Source organism: Mirounga angustirostris, unplaced genomic scaffold (genome assembly GCF_029215605.1).
Source record: "Mirounga angustirostris isolate CCGP_5_RB_7025 unplaced genomic scaffold, mMirAng1.0.hap1 SCAF_4, whole genome shotgun sequence".
NCBI classification, from domain to species: Eukaryota; Metazoa; Chordata; class Mammalia; order Carnivora; family Phocidae; genus Mirounga; species Mirounga angustirostris.
In genome coordinates this window covers 95,563,562-95,585,701 of record NW_026991712.1, presented here as the reverse complement: position 1 = coordinate 95,585,701, position 22,140 = coordinate 95,563,562, and the positions used below count along the sequence as shown (strand labels likewise).

The following is a 22,140-nucleotide window of genomic DNA, read 5'->3' as shown; positions in this document are numbered from 1 at the left end:
TCAAGTGTGTAAATGTGCACATGACTCAAATCACCAAATATCTGTTTGGTCTTTTCAGTATGACTCTTGAGTCTGCCTCTTCTGCCAATAACTTCATCTTTCACCAAGGCAAAAAATAAACTGTAATTGGGATCTCTCCGTGAAGTTTTTTCCATCCTTCAGCTGTTTCTCTTTCAAGCTGTTGCCAGATTATTTTGCCAAATCCTAGGTCTTGGTCATGCCACACTCATGCTGAAGACCTCCAACATCTTAAATTGTGTAGAGGAGAAATTCTAAGCTCTAGATTCACATGGAAGTCCCTCAACTTTCTGGCCTCAGCCTAATTTACTGGTTTCGTGATCTTCCCCTTCCCCCATCACATCATATTAAAGCCATATTGAACAGCTTCTCTAAACTTACCTCAATGAGTCCACCTTCACGGGCACTGTTTTCCGTGAGTGTCATTCTCTCATTTTGCTATTCAAATGACCTTTGATTTCTCTAGGACTCTGTATCCTTATAACACGTGTCCAAATCTCTGTTATAACATTAATACATTACCTTATGATTGCGTCTATCTTTCTCACTAGATTAGGGACTCTTTAAAGATATGGACTAATCATTATTTTTGTAAATTCTCCCTCCTGTGTCAGTTGCGGTGCCTGACATATAGTAGGTGTTCCATATGCCTTTGAATGTTGAACTGAGTGCATATATATGGTTTAAACACTTTTTCACTCCCCAAAGCATTTGTTTCAGCTGTAAAAATGCCTAAGGAATATAGTGTCCTCTTTGATCACATTCTTCCAAAGTAGCACCTGTTCAGAATATTCTGGTATTTTAGTTGTGGGTGAGGAGAGGCATCCTTAAAAATATGATCTATAAAACCTTGTTAAAATTTACCTGGTAATTTTTACAGGAGAGTGATCATATGTGAGCACAACCTGGGAAAGAATGAAGGGATAGTTATTTTTAAGGAGACGAACTCTTAAGTTATAAAGTTGTCCTTCCTTGAGTTATTTGTGTGTTTTGGTTTTGCTTGACTAGAAAATAGTTGAGTTTGGAGTACCAAGTGTTGATTACTTGGAAGCTAGTCAGTTGAAGCTTAGTGTGTCCTTGCCTCAAGGGGGAAAAAAAAATCAGTTTTGCCTTATATCATCCGATTTGTTGTTTCCTTTCTTTCAGTCAGCAGCAAATCAGTTTCAAATTTAAACATAAGTATGACTGAACTTAAGTATTTGCTGTGCAAATGTTCTAGGTGTGTACTTTTCACTTTTATGTCTCTAGGTGATTAGTTTAGAAGATTCTGCTTCATGAAATGGCAGATGTCTTCCCTGCCTCCATGAGGTAATTATAGGTTGATTACATTTTTACGTTCTATCTGCATAAAAATTTGCTTATCACTGCATAAAAATTTGGCATAGGACTACATTGAATAATTACATTCATCAGGCGAATATTTATACTAGTATTCACCTCCCACCCACAAAAAAAAGACCCAAACATCTTTACTTAAGTAGAATCAAGTTAAGTTGAATGTCACAAATAGTATTGAAGGAAAAAAGGAAGCCACCTCCTAGCATACAGCCTGAAGGTCAACTGCTGAAGAGCTCCAAGGGATAGCTTTACCCTGTTACCGTAGACATGACCACCAGTTGTCTTGATCACGTATCACAAGGCTTGGCACAAGCGGGGCACTCAGTATGTGTTTCAATGAATGGACGACTGAGAGTTTAGATTATTTTAATAGCAAAATTGGTAGTACCATCCCCACCTACCACCTCCCTAGTTTTTGCTAAACTGTAGGGATGTTCTCTTACCTGAAGTCAAGTTAGGATGGTTTTATTTGTTTCGTTGTTGTTATTGTTTTGTTCTCAATATTTTCTTGCGGCTTTAGGCCCCTAAAGCCCAGTATTACAATTTATAATTGTATTAGGTAGTAATAATAGGAAGTGGAAAGAAGATAATTTTGTAAGAAAGTTAGGTATTTGAAAACAATGAATCGTGGATCACCATATCAAAAACTAGTGATGTATAGTGATTAACATAACATAATAAAATAAAATTAAAGTGGGCGCCTGGGTGGCTTAACCAAGCGACTGCCTTCGGCTCGGGTCATGATCCTGGAGTCCCTGGATCGAGTCCCGCATCGGGCTCCCTGCTCAGCAGGGAGTCTGCTTCTCCCTCTGACCCTCCCCCCTCTCATGTGCTCTCTCTCTAATAAATAAATAAAATCTTAAAAAAAAAAATTAAATTAAAGATTAAAAAAAAAAGAAAGTTGGGGTATTCACTGTCTAGGCAACCTTGCATAAGTCCTTCATTTTTTCTGTGCCTCAGTTTCTTTGTACAATACAATGAAAGGATTGACTCAGGAATCTGAGAGAATTCTTATTGGGGGGTTATAAGTGGCTAGTTTTATGAAAATTAATGAGGATATTTAATGAAGCTGATATTCGACTATAACTTAATTGGTTTTGACCCAATGGAATTTGAATTAATTGAGGAAGAAGTCACCTTTCAGGAGCATTGCTCTCAGGGGGCAGCAAATTGGAACCATAAAAGCAGTACAATTATAGTCAAGTATAAACTACTTTCTTACTTGTTAGTTAGAATTAATCAGTTACAAGTGTGGAAGATTTAACTATTTGGAATGTATGGGAAAAGTTGCGGTGAATGGGGAAGGCATGATTTTCAAAGTTACGTAGCATCAGTAGCATCATTGCAAATAATTTTCTCCATTACACCCTCCCAAGCCCCCTCACGTAACCGTAGGAGAGGCTGAAGTTCCTGGCTCGAATTTCCTGGCCTTGTTCTATATGCATGATAAATTTTAAAAAATAACAACGTTTCCCCTTTAGTCTTCTTTATTTCTCTTTAAAGTTGGAAGTCATTTTGTACTTTAAGTACATTTAAAACTTTAAGTTTTAAATTATAAACTTTCATTTGAAAATACTTAAATGGCAAAAAAAACCCCAAACACTCCACATTTAAGATCAATAAAATAACTATTCTTAGGGTAAGACAGAGTGGGTAAAAATGATTTGTATATCTTTTTGGGATTAGGGATTCATCATAAAAAAACATCTTCCTATATGTCAAGTGTTAGATTTTTAAATCAAAGTCCTATTTTGCAGATGTTTAAGCACATTAATCTTCTATTCTGAAAACTAAAAGACTTAAAAATGAAATGTTAAGATCTTTCTTTATTTGGCTTTAATTGTAAATTGCAGGCCTTGAAGAGAGCATAATTAACTCTATTACTGCAGCAAACATTTAAAGATGTAAATAATTTTGAATGTTCTGTTTGAAAATTAGGGAGAGAATTGCTCTCTACAGAGCTATCCATAGCTCTCTGTGTTCCTTTTATTGTGTTTCCTTAGAAAATTATGTTTGTTACATCTATAAGGAAGAGGAATGAAAATAAGCTTTGGGGAAATAATGTTTAAAACTTTTATTTATTTACTTATTAATTTTTTTTTTTTTTTTTTGGAGAGGGAGCAAGAGAGAGGGAGGGAGAGGGAGAATCTTAAGCATGTTCAATGCCCAGCACAGAGCCCAACGTGGGGCTTGATCTCATAACCCAGAGATCATGACCAGAGCTGAAATCAAGAGTTGCACATCTAACCCACTGGGCTACCCAGACGCCCCACAATGTTTAAAACTTTTAAAACCTGCCGTCTTTGCTGTCCTCTTCTGAGTGGTCTGCTTAATGATGGTGCACAAAACATTTGTACTCCTATAGCTTTCTTAAGCCACAGATGCAAATGCCAAACACAGAATTACCTCCAGCACATGAAAGATGGCAAAGCATAATGCTAAAATGTAAAATTTGAGGAACAAGTAAGAAAGGAATTTTCATACTGTAATGAATTCTGACATCTAGTAGTTTTGGGTCAGTGCCCTAATTGCCAACCTTTGCCTGATACTTGTGAGCATATATGATAACGTCGTTATAAGTAAATCTGATATGGATACAATAGAGTTTTTCAGGTAGATGTTGATTTTGGTCTCTGAATAAAAGTTTTGCTTCTGTAGACCTTCACAGTGGCAAAATGAAAGTAGGGGAAGGAGAAAAACATTTCTTCAGTAAAAATGGCAGAAAAAAATTGTGATCTCCTTGCAACAAACTCTCAAAGGCTGCTGATGTTTATCATTTTGTTGTGGTATTTGAGTGATGTGAGTAATATTTGGGAAATGTTTGGTTTTTGTAATGTGACATTTGTTGTAATGGAATCTAACCTGTAAAGCGGTAGCAGCAAGGCTTGATACAGAATTTTGAATAAAAAGAATGAGTGAATGAAGACTAGGGCATTAATGGGGTGCCTGGGTGGCTCAGTCGGTTAAGTGTCTGACTCTGGGTTTTGGCTCAGATCATGATCTCAGGGTCCTGAGATCCTGCCCCGTGTCAGGCTCTGTACTCAGTGTCTAGTCTGCTTCAGATCCTCTCGTCCTCTCCCTCTCTCCCTCCCTCCCCAGCCCTCAAATAAAATAAATAGAATCTTAAAAAAAAAAAAAAAAAAGACTAGGGCATAAATTTTTCTGTCTCTTCTCAACTGTCTAAAATTAGTCAAGAAGTTCATTACATTAAAAAGCAGTTAAATTTCACAACTAAAGTTGTTTTTTTACTTATATGTGACTTCCAGAAGTGATCTAACCTTTTTTGAATGCATACTCTGTGCCAATGTGCCAGACCATTTACATGATTATCTCACTATCTCATTTAATCCTTAAACAACCCTGTGGAATAGAATAGATATGATCTTCATTTACAGATAAGGAAAGTGAGGGAGCAGAGGTAAGTAAATTGCTCAAGTCCACTTACTTAGCTAGTAAATAAATGACAGAGGCAGGACTTAACATCAGGTGTGTCTGATTCCTCCCAGTGTATTTAGGTCCCTGCTGGATCTGCAGCAGAAATTTGATCCTTCTAATTCCCTTTCTCTGAATCCTGTAATGGTTCCTCACTACTGCAAGGAAGATTTTCCTGTACCGTCATACCCTTGGCTATCTGTAAAATCGACCCCTTCCTCTTGTGTGTCCCCACATGTATCTTACCTGCTCCTGAATTAACACCAGTAACGTACTGCTCACATTGTTCCTGGAGTGCAAAGACCATCCCAGTGATGGTTCATTTGTGTTGACGGAATAACTGAATAAATGAAGTTAGATTAGTTTCCATTCACTGTGTTCAACGTGACTGATTCCGTGTGCGTTGATATTTCTTAGAGTAATGCTTTATACGTTCAATAGTAGTAACCAAATATTTTTAGTTATAAAAGCAATGGCTTTCCAGTGAACGTTATGATTAGCCTCATACTTAATTTCAGTTTAGTGGTTGGGAAAAGCACAGTAGTTAAAATCCTGTCATAAAGTCACCTTGCTGTGTTTTTTCTTACACATTTATATATTGTACCATAAAAGCATAATTATTTGTATCCTACGCTTAGCTGTTTGATTAGATATTGAAGCATTTCACCCGCAATCAGAATTGCACATCCCCACTCCTATTTATTAGCTACCTCCATTCATACTGTGATTTAACGTTTTGACAAAGCACCTAATCTTTCTCTTAGCTAGCAGAATTATTTCAAAGCAAAATAGCTCGTTAGGTCAAGTACATTTCCCTGTGATAGGTAAAAATGAGTATTGTGTGTTGTCTCTAAGGGGATCTTAAATGTAACTATTTTAATTAAAAAGTATTTAAATTTATTTAGACTATTGTTTAGTATTTGGTATAAAGTATGTTTATTCATCAAGGGGGTGCCTGGGTGGCTCAGTCGGCTAGGTGTCCGACTCTTGGTTTTGGCTCAAATCATGATCTCTGGGTCGTGAGGTTGAGCCCCACATAGGGCTCCACACTGAGTGTGAAGTCTGTTTGAGATTCTCTCTCTCCCTCTGTTCACCACCCCCCTACACACAGTGTCTCTCTCTCTCTCTCTCTCAAATAAATAAATCATTTAAAAAATAAGTATGCTATTCATCTTATTCAGTGAATGTCATTGCTTATTTATAAATCAAAATATATAATGCAGGAGACAGCTAAACAGCTGTTGAATATATACTGTCTCCAAATTTTGTTTCTTTGGAGGAATGAGCAACAGTTTGTTCCCCACATAACTATGAGTTACACATTGTTTTAGGAGAAAGAAAACAGGGGGGTAGGGCATTGATGCTTTCTGACATCACCCTAATCCTGTCTATGCAAACAGAAACAAAACCCTCAGGAGCTTTTCTTTTAAAATGTAATCTTTGTGCTCCAGAAACCTGTTCTAGACGTATGCCTTTTGGGGTTTATATGGACTTTTTGAAGGTGGGTTGGGATGGAAATGAGATTTCTTAAGAATAATTCCATTACGTTAGAGGCTTGAGACCTGATTCATAGCTTAAAGTTTGATTGAATTTCTCATAATTAATTATCTTTTTGCTTCCTTATCCCATGAGGGAAGCCTATATTAACCACTGGATAGAAGTAATTATTGTAAAACACAGTCCAAAGTCAAAATCTTAATGGCTTCTATTAAATTTCTTTTTGTTATGACTTTTTATGGAAATGTGTTAAATGTTTGATAATGTTCATTATCTCCAAATAATGGGGCTACTATCTGATCTAGCATGCCTATGTCAGGGGTCTCCAAAACCACTCACAGGTTCGGTGATTTGCTAGGAGGACTTACAAGACTCAGCGTATAGTCCTGCTCATAGCTGTGACTTATTACTGCAGTAGGAAAAGGCACAGGGCACAAAGTTGGAGGAAACCGGGTTCATGCTCCCAGCGGAGTCACACAGGATGCCCTTATTTCATCCAGCATTGAATTATGACAACACATGTGAAATACTGTCTACCAGGGAAGCTCATTAGAGTCAGTGCCTCGTTTTTATGGGGGCTAGTCACATCAGTATCCTCTGACTAGCACGTACCAGAGTTCTAGACTCCCAGAGGGAATGCTCGTGTTCAGCCTGAACCACATTGTTTTCACAAACAGGCACAGTGAGACATTCTTATCTGGGAATGGTGGGAGTACAAACACACACTGGATGGCTGTGATAGGAAAACAATGATGACTGACTTCTTTTCATCTAAAATTGTGTATAAAATCAAAATGTGATTACTATTAGTATTGAAGATTAGCATTAAATGCAAAACTTTTCTGAAATCCAGTTAAGTAGCTTAAAGTCATACAACTAGTTGTATCATTGAGGTGAAGAAGCAACAGCAGGAGGAGGAAGAGGAGGGGAAAGAGGGGAAGAACGAGAAGGAGAAGAAGAAAAGCACAGCCTCTAAGAGAGCAGAAGGTGAAGACAAACACCCAAACAACTATAAAGACAAGTACAATAAACCAAGGTTTGCACACATGGCACTGTTGGGACTTAAAGTGAAGGGGAAGAAGAGTTAGCAGTCTCTGATCCAGAGCCCCTGCCTCCTGGTTTCCCATCTTGGGTTCTTTCATGGAGCTGTGGACATGACAGAAGAATCTGATATGAGGTGAGAAGACAGACTGAACCAACCAGCTTAGAGGAATACAGACTAGAAGAAAATTCCAACCCTCTCTTGTTAAGATGGCCAAATTTAAAAGGGAAATAAAGACACATGAAAATTGATTCATAATTTGGTAATTCAGGAATAGAGGTACATACAACTAGTTGTATGACTTTAAGCTACTTAACCTCTCAATGCCTCAGGCTACTCATCTATCAAATGTGGGTAGTAAGTTCAATGTTAAGACTCACAGGGGGTCTTGTGAGGATTGAGTTAATACATGCAAATATGCTAGGATGGTGTCCAATCCATATTCATCACTCAGTAAATGGTAGTTATTTTCACCCAACTTTGTTTTTTAAAGTTCAGACCTTCAAAAATGGGAAAAGAAGAGTCACTGAGTATTCATATACCTTGTGCTTAGACTAATTTTTAACCTATGCCAAATGTGCTTTGTCTCCTTCATGTGTTTGCACGTGCACATGTGTGCGTAATCTTTTAAAGTAAACTACTTCAAAGTGAGGTGCACACATCATGATGTTGTGATCCATCAGCATGTATCTCCTAAGAATAAGGACATTTTCCTACATAACCACAATACCATTTGCATGCTCAAGAAATGTAAGAATGAGACAGTGGAAGTATTTAATATGCAGGCTATGTTCAGATTTCCCCAGTTGTTCCAAAAATGTCCTCTGTAGCTTTTTTTCTTTTCTTTCTCTTTTTTAAAACCTAGGAATCAAAGAAGAATCACATTTACTTTACTTGTCTTGACTCTTCAGTCTATTTAGACTAATCTTCCTGCCTTTTTTTCTTTTTCTGTTTCTCCTTTCATGACATTGACATTTTTGAAGAGGCTGGAGCAATTGCTTTGTAAGATGTTCTTTTGAAAACTGCATATAGAGATTAAAAGATAGTAGACTTTGTTAAACTATGTTTTCTCTCTATAGTCCACTTAACTGTTACAATTTAAAGTTTTGAGAAGATAAATGACTAATGGAAATAATTTGAACGATTTGGAAAATCATTAAAAATAAAATAAATGTTTTGATTAGAATATTCCCGAAGATGAGATATTTATTAGACTTATGAAGAGAAAAATGGTTAGACTAAAAAGGTTGTTTTATTTGACAGAGGTTTTAAGTTCTGTTGCATTTTACTCTTTTTTTTTTTCATTTAAATCTAATTAGCCAACATATAGTACATCATCAGTTTCAGATGTAGAGTTCAATAATTCATCAGTTGCATATAACACCCAGTGCTCATCACATCACGTGCCCTCCTTAATGCCCATCACACAGTTACCCCATGCCCCCACCCACCTCCTCTCCAGCAGCCCTCAGTTTTTTCCTATAGTTAAGAGTCTCTCATGGTTTTTGCCTCCCTCTCTGATTTCTTCCCATTCAGTTTTCCCTCTCTTCCCCTATGATCCTCTGCACTGTTTCTTGTATTCCCACATATGAGTGAAACCATATAATTGTCTTTCTCTGACTGACGTATTTCACTCAGAATAATGTCCTCCAGTTCCTTCCACTGTGATGTAAATGGTAAGATTTCATCCTTTCTGATAGATGAGTAATATTTCATTGTATAGATATATCACATCTTCTTTATCCATTCATCTGTTGATGGACATCTGGGCTCTTTCCACAGTTTGGCTATTGTGGACATTGCTGCTATAAACAATGGGGTGTAGGTGCCCCTTCAAATCACTACCATTTGTATCTTTGGGGTAAATACCTAATAGTGTAATTGCTGGGTCATAGGGTAGCTCTGTTTTCAACTTCTTGAGGAACCTCCATACTGTTTTTCCAGAGTGGCTGTACCAGCTTGCATTCCTACCAGCAGTGTAAGAGGGTTCCCCTCTCTCCACATCCTCACCAACATCTGTTGTTTCCTGAGTTGTTAATTTCAGTCATTCTGACTGGTGTGAGGTTTTGATTTGTATTTCCCTGTGGTTTTGATTTGTATTTCCCTGATGATGAGTGATGTTGAGCATTTTTTCATGTGTCTGTTGGCCATTTGTATATCTTCTTTGCAGAAATGTCTGTTCATGTCTTCTGCCCATTTCTTGACTGGATTACTTGTTTTGGGGGGTGTTGAGTTTGATAAGTTCTTTATAGATCTTGGGATACTAGCCCTTTATCTGATATGTCTTCATTATATTTTATTCTTCGGTATTTATTGAGCTCTTGCTACATCATCCCTGTTCTCCTAATGGTTGCAATCATGGGAGTGAGACAGACAAGTAATTAGGCAATTATAGTACAGTGTGATAAGGCACGTGTGTGTGTAAGTTGGTCCTGGGGCATCAAATAAGAGAGGCAGCAAACTTAGAACTGGGAGATTGGGAGGCTTCTTTAAGGAAATGACATTCATGTACACACATGATTGTAATCTAAAGGGTGTACAAGAAATAGCCAGACCAGGGGTTGGAGGAAGAGTGTTCCAGAGAGAGAGCACATTGCATACAAACCCTGGGAGAAAAACGAACATTTGAGGGATGTAAGAATTACAGTGGGTGTGGAATATGGAGAGGGAACTGCAGAGGAGCCGAGGCTGAAGAGGAGAGCTGGAGGCCTCATCACCCATATTAAAGGATTTGGCTGCTATTATGAGTTCCGTTGGAAGCCATCGGAAGGTTATGTCTGAAAGTAGAGGTGTGATATAATCAGATTTGTACTTCAGGAAAATCACCTTGGCTCCGCTGAAGAACAGGGCTGGTGGCAGGGAGTCCAGTGAGGAAGCTGTTGGCTTAACTAGGCAAGAGATGATGGTGACCCGCATCAGGCTAGTTGTCATTACAGTGGAGAGAACTGACTTGAGTTTGAGCACTATTTAGATGAAATCAGTAGTCTTTGGTGATGGAAGAGGAAGTACAGCATTAAAGAAACAGACTCTAGAGCCAAAACTTTGGGGTTCAAATCCAAACACTGCCACTGAATAGCTTTGTAAACTTTGGCAGATTCCTGAACCACTCAGCACCTCATTTCCTGATCTGTGAAATGAAGAGAATCACAGTATTTACCTCAGAAGATTGTCGTGAGGATTAAATGAATTAATATCATACTATACATATTATGATATACGTATAGTTGCAATTATTGTTATCATTACTGATTCGATATGTCATTGAGGGAGAAGAGCCAAGATTGATGCCTGAGTTTCTAGTTTGGCCTCTGAGGCAAATTATGGTACTTTTTTGGTAGCAGAGGAGGGATGATGAATTCACATTTGGACTTGCTGGTTTTGAGAAACTTTGGGATGCCCAGGTAAAAACATTCAGTAGGCTGAAGAGTTTGGAAGTAGATATCATTTGGGGAATTATTAGAATATAGGTGGTAGTTAGAGAAGTTGCAGGGGTAAATGAGACACTCACCACCCCTCCACCCCGCACCCACTGCCCCAAAGAAGAGCATGATAAATAGGGAGAAAGGCATATAAAGGTTGTGTTATCTTTAAGAATGTATTATTTAGGTCAGAAGCCAAGGTATAAAACGTGGTGCCAAGTGGAGGGTTTATAAGAAGACTTTCAGCTTTCAGTACAACTTCATTTACATTAACTTGGGCTTCAGAGGACATTGAGTTGAGGTCAAGTGGCAGTCAGGTAGAAGAAAATTCTTCCTCCACTGAGAAAAGTTGCAAGTCTAGAGAAGTAAATTTGCTAACATGGGGAAGATATAGCTGACTGCTGTTTTGCTTCAGACTGAGGGAAATAAAAGATGTAAGACCAATTTCAAATTGTCAGGACATAGAGTGAGGTCTAAGTTCTTTTTGTGAATTATGTGTTCTATTGAAACACATATTGCTTAGAATTAGTTCACATTGTGTTTACTAAAGAATTCTCTATTTTTTCAACTTCTTGTTATGAAAATTTTCAAAACTATGAAGAACTTGAAAGGAATAGGACAATGAACACCCATATAACCCACCTAGATTCTGTACTCTTCACCTTTGTGAATGTTTAACCAAACCATTTCAAAGTAAATTGCAAATTTTGTGGTACTTCACTCCTAAAATATTCCTAACTAGCGTGCATTTCTTGTTGTAATACCATTACCACACTTAGGAAAATTAATAGTAATTTCTTAATATCCCTTACTATTCAGGCCATATTCAGATTTCTCAATTATCTCAATGTTTTGTAAAGATTTTTTTTTTTCCTTCCTAAACAGAATTCAAGGGTCACATGTTGCCTTTGGGTGTTATACCTCTGTAGTCTCTTTCATTCTAGAACATCTTCATACTTTTTCTGTTATTGTTTTGTTTTACAAGGGAGCATTGGCTTTTTAAGAAACCAGAATGTTCTAAATCCTCTATTTGAGTGTTTCTTGGTAGTATCATTTATCTTGTTCCTCTATCCTTTAGAATTCCTGTAAACTGGAACATAAGTCTAATGGCTTGATTCTATTCAGATTAAAATTTTGGACAAGAATATGGATACCTTATAGGAGGTACTGTGAACTTCATGTTGTACCACATCAGAAGGATGTCAGATTGTCAGACTGTTAGCAATACTAAATTTGATCTTTTCTGTGTCATAATATACGTTTCCCCTCTGAAATTAGCAAGTAATCTGTGAGGTGATAATTGCATACCACATGCCTTAGTGTATCTATTGATGATTCTTGCCTGAACCAATTATTTCATTGGCAGTACTAATTCTGTCATTTCTTCTGCATCTGTTAGCTGATGTAAAGCACTTTTCCTCTTCTGCTGGAGATGAACAGCAGTTCTTTCCCCCAAAGACAGAATAAATGCTTAATTCTTTACTTTTAATGTGAAGTTTTGAGGACAGGGAATTTGGTGTTATAATTTCCACCACTGGTTACACATGAGCCCTTTTTTTCTGCTCTCTCTTGTTAGAGTATCATTATGGACTCATGGATTTTTATTTGTTCAATTTGTTATAAGCAGTTGTAACTGTTTTCTTTTTTGTTCAGATTCTCTCAAGTGGCTGGTGAGAGCCTCTCGAAGCTGGCTTATGTGCCTTTTTGACAGCCCTTCATTAGTTTTTTCCTTACTTTTCAGAAAACATAAACTATGCTCGCTTATACTTTTCCTGCCCTAGTTCTGGAACCAGTCATTTCTTCAAGGAGCTCTGGTTCCTTTAAATGGAGAAGGGTATTTAGAAAACAGTATCTGAGCATTAGAGACGTTCATTGCTCCTGGGATGCCATTACCTCTAGTGGATATAATTAAGTTGTGTATGTATATTATACTACTTTTCTAGTTATGTTTGTACATGCACGTGTATTTTTTAAAGTCATGGCTTCATGTTGATACCTGTGCAGATTTAATACCACAATCCAATATGGTGTTTTCTGTTTTCTACCAAACTTCTTGGTTCCTAATAGTATTTACATAACTACCTGTTTTATCGTACAGTGCAAATAAAATAGGTTCAAAATTACATAAACTAATATTAGTACTACAGCTGTCTTGTGAGGTTTAAGATTTCTTTGCCATTTTATTATCCTTAGGATATATCCCAGTATATATGTCAGAGTGCTCTGTTCAAAAGTGACCTGAGGGGCACCTGGGTGCCTTAGTCGTTAAGCATCTACCTTCGGCTCAGGTCGTGATCCCAGGGTCCTGGGATCGAGCCCCGCATCGGGCTCCCTGCTTCACGGGAAGCCTGCTTCTCCCTCTCCCACTCCCCCTGCTTGTGTTCCCTCTCTCGCTGTGTCTCTCTCTGTCAAATAAATAAATAAAATCTAAAAAAAAAAAAGTGACCTGAAATATTTTTTTATCTTCATGTGGTTATGTTACTAACTTGATATGCAATTAAGTTCATTTATTTCCACTTGTTTTCATTGTTAAGGTTTGCTGATTTTGATTTTTTGCTTGGTTTTATTCTCTTGAATATAAAACATTTGTATGGTTCAGAAGTCAAACTATATTAAAAAGTATAGTTAGAATTTTTCTTTGATTTTTCTATCCCTACCCCCTACCTTAGTTCTTTTACCACTTCCATGTTAGGTAACCATTTTTATTAATTTCTGGCTTAGCCCCCCAGTGTTTCTCTTTGTTATTATGAAACTAGAACTCTAACTGTCCCTGTTTTTTTCTTCCATGCTAGTTGTATCATTTTACACTGATAAATGATACATTGTATCATTTTACTCCACATCGGCAAACCTAGTGTGTTTGATGCCTGGAGCAGGTAATTTTTAGTACATCACTCTTCTATATGATAAAATTATTTTCAGTAGTAACTATGAGATAAAATGAACCATAATAATAATAGAAACAAAATGGAAACATTATGTTCTTTTATTGAGCATTTGAATATATAATCATGACTAGTAAAAGTAAATTAAAAATAGTATATTACAGAAAATATTTACTAAAATACCTCTGCCAGAAAATCATCTTAAATTTCTATTATATTTGCAATATGAAGAGAAAATGACTGAATGATCATGAATATTGACATTAATTTGATCCACTAGTTTATAACCAGGCATTCAAATAAACATTGCCTTTTTGTTTCTTCTAGTAAGAGTAGCATCTTTTGTTGTCTCTCCTACCATTCTTCCAAATTTGATTCTTCTATGTAAATGTCCACTTCCTTACATTTTGTTGTGGTATAGTTAATGACCTTAACCACAGTTTCCGTGCACTGTTCTTTAAATAACTGTGTTTAAAGCTTTGTGTTTTACTATTCATTGTTTGAGGCTGATTCCAGCTGTCTGGGAATATTTTGGGGTCTGATTAACTCATCTAAAACTTCCTACCAGGAAAAAAACAGATAACCTAGAAAAGAGAAATAGCATACAGCTGTCCTTGTTTATTTGGAATCTATTGTTTCAATGCAGGACTATGTAGTATATCATGGGGGCTTGAAACTGTGCACAAATGGAGCTTGAACCATTCAAACCACTACAAACTTAATTTCTGAAATGAATATGTAAAATTGAGTCCATGTATATCAGAGGCTAAACTGGGAGTTCTCCAAATTAACTTCCATATATAATTCAACATTTAAGAAATAAGTAATAAAAACATCTACTTTGGGTTTGCATAATATTATTAAAACACAACAGCGGCCACAACAATTATTTAGATTTAGGAACAACAAAAGATTTTTCTAGGGAATATTTCATTGCTCATATTTTTAAAAAAATTACAGGTACATGATGATAAGCAAGTCAACTTTAAGTTTTGGTCTGTAAAATCTCTATAGATAATGTTCTTTCTTACTGTGGGCACCTGGCATGGTCTGTTCCCACCATCCCACTCTTGGTATCCACTGCACCTGCCAACAATGTATAAAAATGCCTGTTTTTTCACAACCTCAGCAATGGTGTTGAGTGTTTAATATTCTGATGGGTAAGAAATGGTATCTGTGTTTTAATTAGCATTTATTTAGTCATTTATTTTGCCATTTTTTTCCTAGTGGCACCCCCCCCTTTCTTTTCAATTTATAAAAAAAGAATTCTGTATTTAAACAAGTTACATGGGGGGTTGTATCTTACACTAAATTGATCATGCTTACGGGAAACCTTAGTACATAACATGTCATTAGTAGAAATTTCTGTTTCCCCCTTTAAGGTGGCTGAGGCATATTGTGGCCCTCTTGAGGAACTAAAACAATCTCATGTGTATTAGTCTGGTAGATCCATACTGGTAAAGCAATGCTTTTCAAATTGGACTCTGCAGTCTTAATCCATTTTTATACAGGGAATTCCTCATAACATGTTTATGAAGATAGAATTCTGTTTTTCCAAAAATATTTAAACCACTACTATAGAGTTGTTATTTTAATTTTATAATACATGCACCATTGTTCAATGACAGATACACAATTATGGCTAAAATAATTAGAAATCATTAATTTAACAAAATCAGTTAAATTGGTTTCTTCACCAATTATTAATTGAATTGACTAGACAATTTAGTTAAAATAGTTATCACATAAATGTAGCCTTACTGCTTAAATATTATTCATTCTTTGATAAGAAAAATGGTACATTTCATTTTTATAGAGCCAACTATGAATACTCAGTTTTTCATTAAATTTTTTTTAACCTTAATATGTGAAGTTTATTATGTGTCAATTTTACCTCATTAAGTTTTTTTTTTTCCCAAAGATTTTATTTATTTATTTGAGAGAGAGAGAGAGAGAGAGCGCGCACAAGAGGGGGTAGGGTTAGAGGGAGAAGCAGACTCCCCACCGAGCAGGGAGCCCCATGCGGGACTCGATCCCGGGACTCCGGGATCATGACCTGAGCCGAAGGCAGTCGCTTAACCAACTGAGCCACCCAGGCACCCTACCTCATTAAGTTTTTTAAATTTTTTTATTGTTATGTTAATCACCATACATTACATCATTAGTTTTTGATGTAGTGTTCCATGATTCATTGTTTGGGCATAACACCCAGTGCTCCATGCAGAACGTGCCCTCTTTAATACCCATCGCCAGGCTAACCCATCCTCCCACCCCCCTCCCCTCTAGAACCCTCAGTTTGTTTTTCAGAGTCCATCGTCTCTCATGGTTCGTCTCATTAAATTTTTATATTAAAAATATACACAGCTTCCGAGAAATAGAACTGAACATGTTTTCAGCTCTGCAAATTCCCTTTCAGTCATTATTAATGTATATATTTTTGTCTTCATAGATATAAACAAAGTATAGCTACATATTTGTGTTTGGGCTTTTTCTAGCTTGTTTTTAATTGTAAAAATAGTAACAACACTTAAGACAAAAACCTAAGGCACAGTCATTCAGTCTTATCACTAATGACTATTTAATTTTTGCCAATGTCATATAAGATATCATCTAAAATAATCATATCTGACTCTTTAAAAGCCCTTAATTAAGAATAGTTTTATTTTCTGTGGTGTTTTTTGTCATCCGCTGGTCCTTCTCTTAAATAGGATAGGTAGTATTTTCAAGAGCAGCAAAAGTGGGCTTGGTTTTAGTTTTAGATTTAAAGTTTAACAAAGTACTGTATGTGAAATTTACTGAGGTTAAGGCACAAGCGAATCATATTATTTTTTATTTTTATTTTTTAAAGATTTTATTTATTTATTTGACACAGAGAGAGAGGGAACACAAGCAGGGGGAGCAGGAGAGGGAGAAGCAGGCTTCCTGCCGAGCAGGGAGCCCGATGCGGGGCTCGATCCCAGGACCGTGGGATCATGACCTGAGCCGGAGGCAGATGCTTAACGACTGAGCCACCCAGGCGCCCCAATCATATTATTTCTTAGAGAGTTTAGAAACATCAATTCCAACCGTGTGTATTATAAAAGTGACTCAAAATGTTAGTAACAAGATGATATAATCATATATGTTTTTGAGGAGCCACAAAGAAGAATTTTGATGTTAGTCTTGAACTTACCACAGACTTTTTCCAACCTAATTGTGATCAATTTATGTTTTTCTATAAGCAGTAATTTTTGACTTTCCACTGTGAAAAATAAGGTAATTTGTGGCTTGTGCCTGCTCCTGGTATTTATTGGTCTTGTTACCTTGCTTAGGTCTCTTGTTTCTTCTTCATGTGTTACCTGTTTATTTTTTCATCACAGTAGCGCTACAGTATAGGATTTGCCTGCAGCAGCTCTAAATTAAAAGGTTTTCTTTTACCTTCAATCCTAGAGTTCTGGGTTTCTCGAACTTTCTTTGTTCTCTGAAGGAAAGATAGTTAGATGAACAAAAAAATTTTTTTAACCACCACCCCACAACTCTGAAAGATTCTTTGTTTTCAACCAAATCACATCATGTCTTTCACCGTGGAGCTGTCATCTTAATCTCTCTTGATTTTGACTCTTTAAATATCTATTCTTTCTTTTGGGAAGCATAGAGATCCCCCCCACCCAAAAAAAACTAAAAGAACTTAAATTTGTGTCTTCTTGATGCTGTTGTTTTTCTTTTTCTTGACACAGTGGGAACCTTTCTGTTTCCAATCTCATTTCTTTTAAATTTTTCAAGTTTCAACTTGGAGACTCCTTGTTTATTAATTGTTCATTTTCTTTTCTCCTTCAGCAACTTCTATAATTTGAATTAGAGCACTTTGCAAATCTACAAGCATTCACTTCATGTCTTGGTTAATTTCTTCTGTTCAGTGTATGTTTCTTGAGCCTGCCTCCTGGTTCACCAATCCAATTTTCTGCTGCGTTGATTCCTCTATTACTGTTTCTAGTGCTAGTATTAATTGGATTGTGGCTAAATTCATTCTGCGCTGGTCTCCTGGCCCTCCAGCTGTTCTCTTGTCTCTGTAGTCTACACTGTTGCCAGAATGATCCATCTAAACCACGTCTGGCTATATTGGTCCCCTGGTAAAATTTTTAGTGACTTCTTCACTACAGAGTAATATTCCAACTCTCTTTTCCCAAGCAAAGCTTTCTGTTATCTGAGCTTCCCGGATATTTCACTAGTTTTATAATCAAGCGCCACTCTTCTTACCCCCATGCCACTGTGCATGCTCTTCCCCTGCCTAGAATGCCTGCTGTGCTTCCTTTTCCATCCTCCCCATCCACACTCCCAGCCTAGATTAACTGTCTTTCCCCATCAGAGACACAATTATTTATTTTCTCTTGGCTACATACTCTTGTGCACCTTATACATGCTTCTTAGCTGCGTTTTCTAGTTATTTGTTTATCCTTGTCTATGATACCATAACACCAGGGCAGGTACTACATTATGATTTTTATAGCCTCAACACTAGCGCAGTGCATTGGTGTTTTGTTTTATTACCCTCCTGTCTTTTGGTTTTATTTACTTCAAGGGAGAGGCTTGATCTCTATTGTATCTTTTTATTTTTTTTCCTTTCTTATGGGAAATACATTTATTGTCATCAGGCTATTTAATTATTTTTCTGTGGTCTGTTTTCTTGTATGTAATTTACTACTCCTTAAGATGTGGTCTCACAGTAACATGTCCTAAATCATAATATCGTACTCAATCCCTGAGTCAGGGTTCAGAAACCAGTTCTGTGAGCGATCTCTTAAATACCTAGTCACACAGTTCATTTCAGTAATCATATTACAGGCATAGGTCAACCAGGACTAACTTCTCTAGCCTGATTGTTTGGTCTCAAGCCTGGGATGGTGCTCCAACTTTGACAGTGTGTTTCTGGTTATACAGCCCTGAAATTTGAAAGCCAGCTGTACTCAGCCAGGGTGGTCTTCCTCTCCTGTTTTTATTGTTTACCTCCAAGATTATATTGTGCTCTAATTCTTTTTTTTTTTTTAGTCTTTCAATTTATATTTTATTTTCTTTTTCCTTTTTCAATTTATTTTATCAACTCTTGTTAAAATCTTTATTAATTTTCATTTTTACAGTTACAATCTATCCTTTCATTGTATTTAATTTTATTTTTGCATATATATGTTTTTCTTTCTTTATAATATTGGGGTGCAGTTTATTCTAACAGATCAAAATACACCCAAAATCTAGTTATGGCTCTGTTCTCTTCACTTGTCTGATCATATTTTTCTTCTTTCTTTTTAGTAGTTCTCTGCTTTGTTAAAGTCTGTTTTAATTTTCATCTTTACAGTTACATTCTATCCTTTCAATGTATTTAATTTTATATTTGTACATATATAAGTTTTTCTTTCTTTACAATTTTGAGATGTTTTTTTGCCTAACAAACCATGTGCTCTAATTCTTAAACACTTAAGAAAAAGGAGGGGAAAGCTTTATAGATTTCTTTAAAAATGGTATGCTTTGGGTTTTTTTTAATAAACCTCTCAAACAAAATAGAGAATTACAAAGATGACGGTAAAAATCATTTAACCTCTTACCATTCAGAGATTGAGCACATTTTAGAATACATTTTTGCATAGAGACACATAAAAAGCATGCACCTGTTTCATAAATGACACTTTGCACTGAACGCTGTTCTCCAGCTTCCTCTTTTTTACTCAATAATATGGTCCGATTCCATCAGTATTTGAAGGTGTGTTTCATCATTTACAGTTACTCACCAGTTACCTGTAGTTGGACATTGAAGTTCCTTATAAATCCTGCTGTGAAGAACACTCATCCTATACATTATGTTTATGGTGAAGAGAGCTTTAGTAGACCTCTTCCATCAGAAGATAGGCAAATACATGCTGTAGATATTGCCATCATGCCTTTGAGAAAGGTTGTGGCGACTTACATCCCCCTCAGTAGTGCATGAAATTCTTATTGCCCCACATCCCAACCAAGACCATGTTTTTGTCCGTTAATCCGTGTGAGCTGAAGACTCCCAAGTTACAGCTCTAAATTCAGAAGTCTTGATATTTTCAATGGTGTCTGCCTCAACAGCATCTCAAATAACAAGCCCCAAATCTTAACCTAATTTCTTGCTTCTATTCCCAAAACTGTTCCTTCCCTTTCTTCTTTTTTTTTTTTTAAATGGAATTCAAATTCACCTGATGATTCAAGTTAGACACCTGAAGTGATCTTTTTTATTGTCTTTTTTCCCTCACTCTTCAGATCGCCAAGGCTTATGGGTATTCTATTCACAATATCACGAAAATCCAAATATTAGGAGACCCTGGAGTTACAGTACCCCACAGTTTGTTTTTTTTCCCTAAGATTTTATTTATTTGACAGAGAGAGACACAGCAAGAGAGAGGGAACACAAGCAGGGGGAGAGGAAGGGGGAGAATCAGGCTTTCTGCCGAGTAGGGAGCCCCATGTGGGGCTCGATTCCAGGACCCTGGGATCATGTCCTGAGCTGAAGGCAGATGCTTAACAACTGAGCCACCCAGGCGCCCCTACCCCAAAGTTTTTAAAAAGACACTTTGAAAAAATATCCTTGACTAGGCAGCATGAATCTAAACTTAGAGGGGTAGAATCAAATTTCTATTTTTAATATCTAATTTAGTTACATATATGTAAAATTTAGAAATACTTTCCCCACTATTTCATGTGTGAACATTTTGTTCCAGCTCTTCAACATACATCTTGAGTATTTTGTCAGCACTGGGATGAGTCCTCTAATGTGGCTTTCCGGATCATCCCTCTCCTCCCTTCCATCCAAGTTGCTTGAGATACTGTGTTTTTAAAATCCATGTATAATGCTGTCCCAGCCACAAGTACAATTAGGGTAGAATTTTTTCCCCTCACTTTTTCTGTTGGCATATATTCATGATCTCATAACCTAAGCATGGACTGAGTCACTTTGTTCAAGTGATCACTGAAAGATTGCTTGACAGTAACATCTGCCACATGCAACTGTGAAGTCATACCCCAAGGAACATCTTACTTTATTTGCCTACCCCCCCCACCCCACCCCCACCTCCACCCTTAGCAGTTCTGTCAGATTATCTCTGGAAGCAGTTGTTGGTTCGGCTAACATGTCTTCTCCAGACAATACTTTGTATTTTTTTAATAAAATACTTTGTAGATCATTCTGTAATCCAAGACTTTGTAAGGTTCAAATATAAGACAACTTTTTTTTAAGATTTTTTTAAATTTAATTTCATTTTATTGTTACGTTAGTCACCATACAATACATCATTAGTTTTGATGTGGTGATCCACCATCCACTGTTTTCATATAACACCCAGTGCTCCATGCAGTACGTGCCCTCCTTAATACCCATCACCAGGCTAACCCATCCCCCCACCCCCCTCCCCTCTAAAACTCTGTTTTGTTTCTCAGAGTCCATAGTCTGTCATGGTTCATTTCTCCCTCCGATTCCACCCCCTCTTCGTTTTTCCCTTCCTTTTCCTAATGTCCTCCATGCTATTCCTTATGTTCCACAAATAAGTGAAACCATATGATAATTGACTTTCTCTGCTTGACTTCTTTCACTTAGCATAATCTCCTCCAGTCCCATCCATGTTGATGTAAAAGTTGGGTATTCATCCTTTCTGATGGCTGAGTAATATTCCATTGTATATATGGGCCACATCTTCTTTATCCATTCATCTGTTGAAGAGCATCTCAGCTCTTTCCACAGTTTGGCTATTGTGGACATTGCTGCTATGAACATTGGGGTGCATATGGCCCTTCTTTTCACTATATCTGTGTCTTTGGGGTAAACACCCAGCAGTGCAATTGCTGGGTCATAGGGTAGCTCTATTTTTAATTTTTTGAGGCACCTCCACACTGTTTTCCAAAGTGGCTGTACCAACTTGCATTCCCACCAACAGTGTAAGAGGGTTCTCCTTTCTCCACAACCTCTCCAACATTTGTTCTTTCCCTGTCCATTTTTGCCATTCTAACTGGTGTAAGGTGGTATCTCAGTGTGGTTTTGATTTGGATTTCCCTGATGGCTAATGATGATGGAACATTTTTTCATGTGTCTGTTAGCCATTTGTATGTCTTCTTCAGAGAAGTGTCTTTTCATGTCTTCTGCCCATTTTTTGACTTGATTATTTGTTTTTTGGGTGTTGAGTTTGAGAAGTTCTTTATAGATCTTGGATACCAGCCCTTTATCTGTAGTGTCATTTGCAAATATCTTCTCCCATTCCGTGGGTTGCCTCTTCGTTTTGTTGACTGTTTCCTTTTTAAGATTTTTAAATTTACTTTTTCGAGATAGAGAGAATGAGCTGGGGGAGGGGCAGAGGGAGAAGCTTAGCAGGGAGTCTGATGTGGAGCTCCATCCCCGGGACCCTGGAATCATGACCTGAGCTGAAGGCAGACGCTTAACCGACTGAGCCACCCAGGTGCCCACAACTGCTTCTTCTAAGGATAGTGTTTGGTATTGAAAATCTCTTCATATATGTGGGTTTAAATA

General features: G+C 37.0%; 1 protein-coding gene across 5 annotated transcripts in view; it reads left to right on the top strand.

The window, feature by feature from the left end:
* The window catches only part of MAGI3 (membrane associated guanylate kinase, WW and PDZ domain containing 3), a 237,126-nt gene that overhangs the window by 103,323 nt on the left and 111,663 nt on the right, over positions 1–22,140 (top strand). The gene's annotated exons all lie outside the window — the stretch shown is intronic.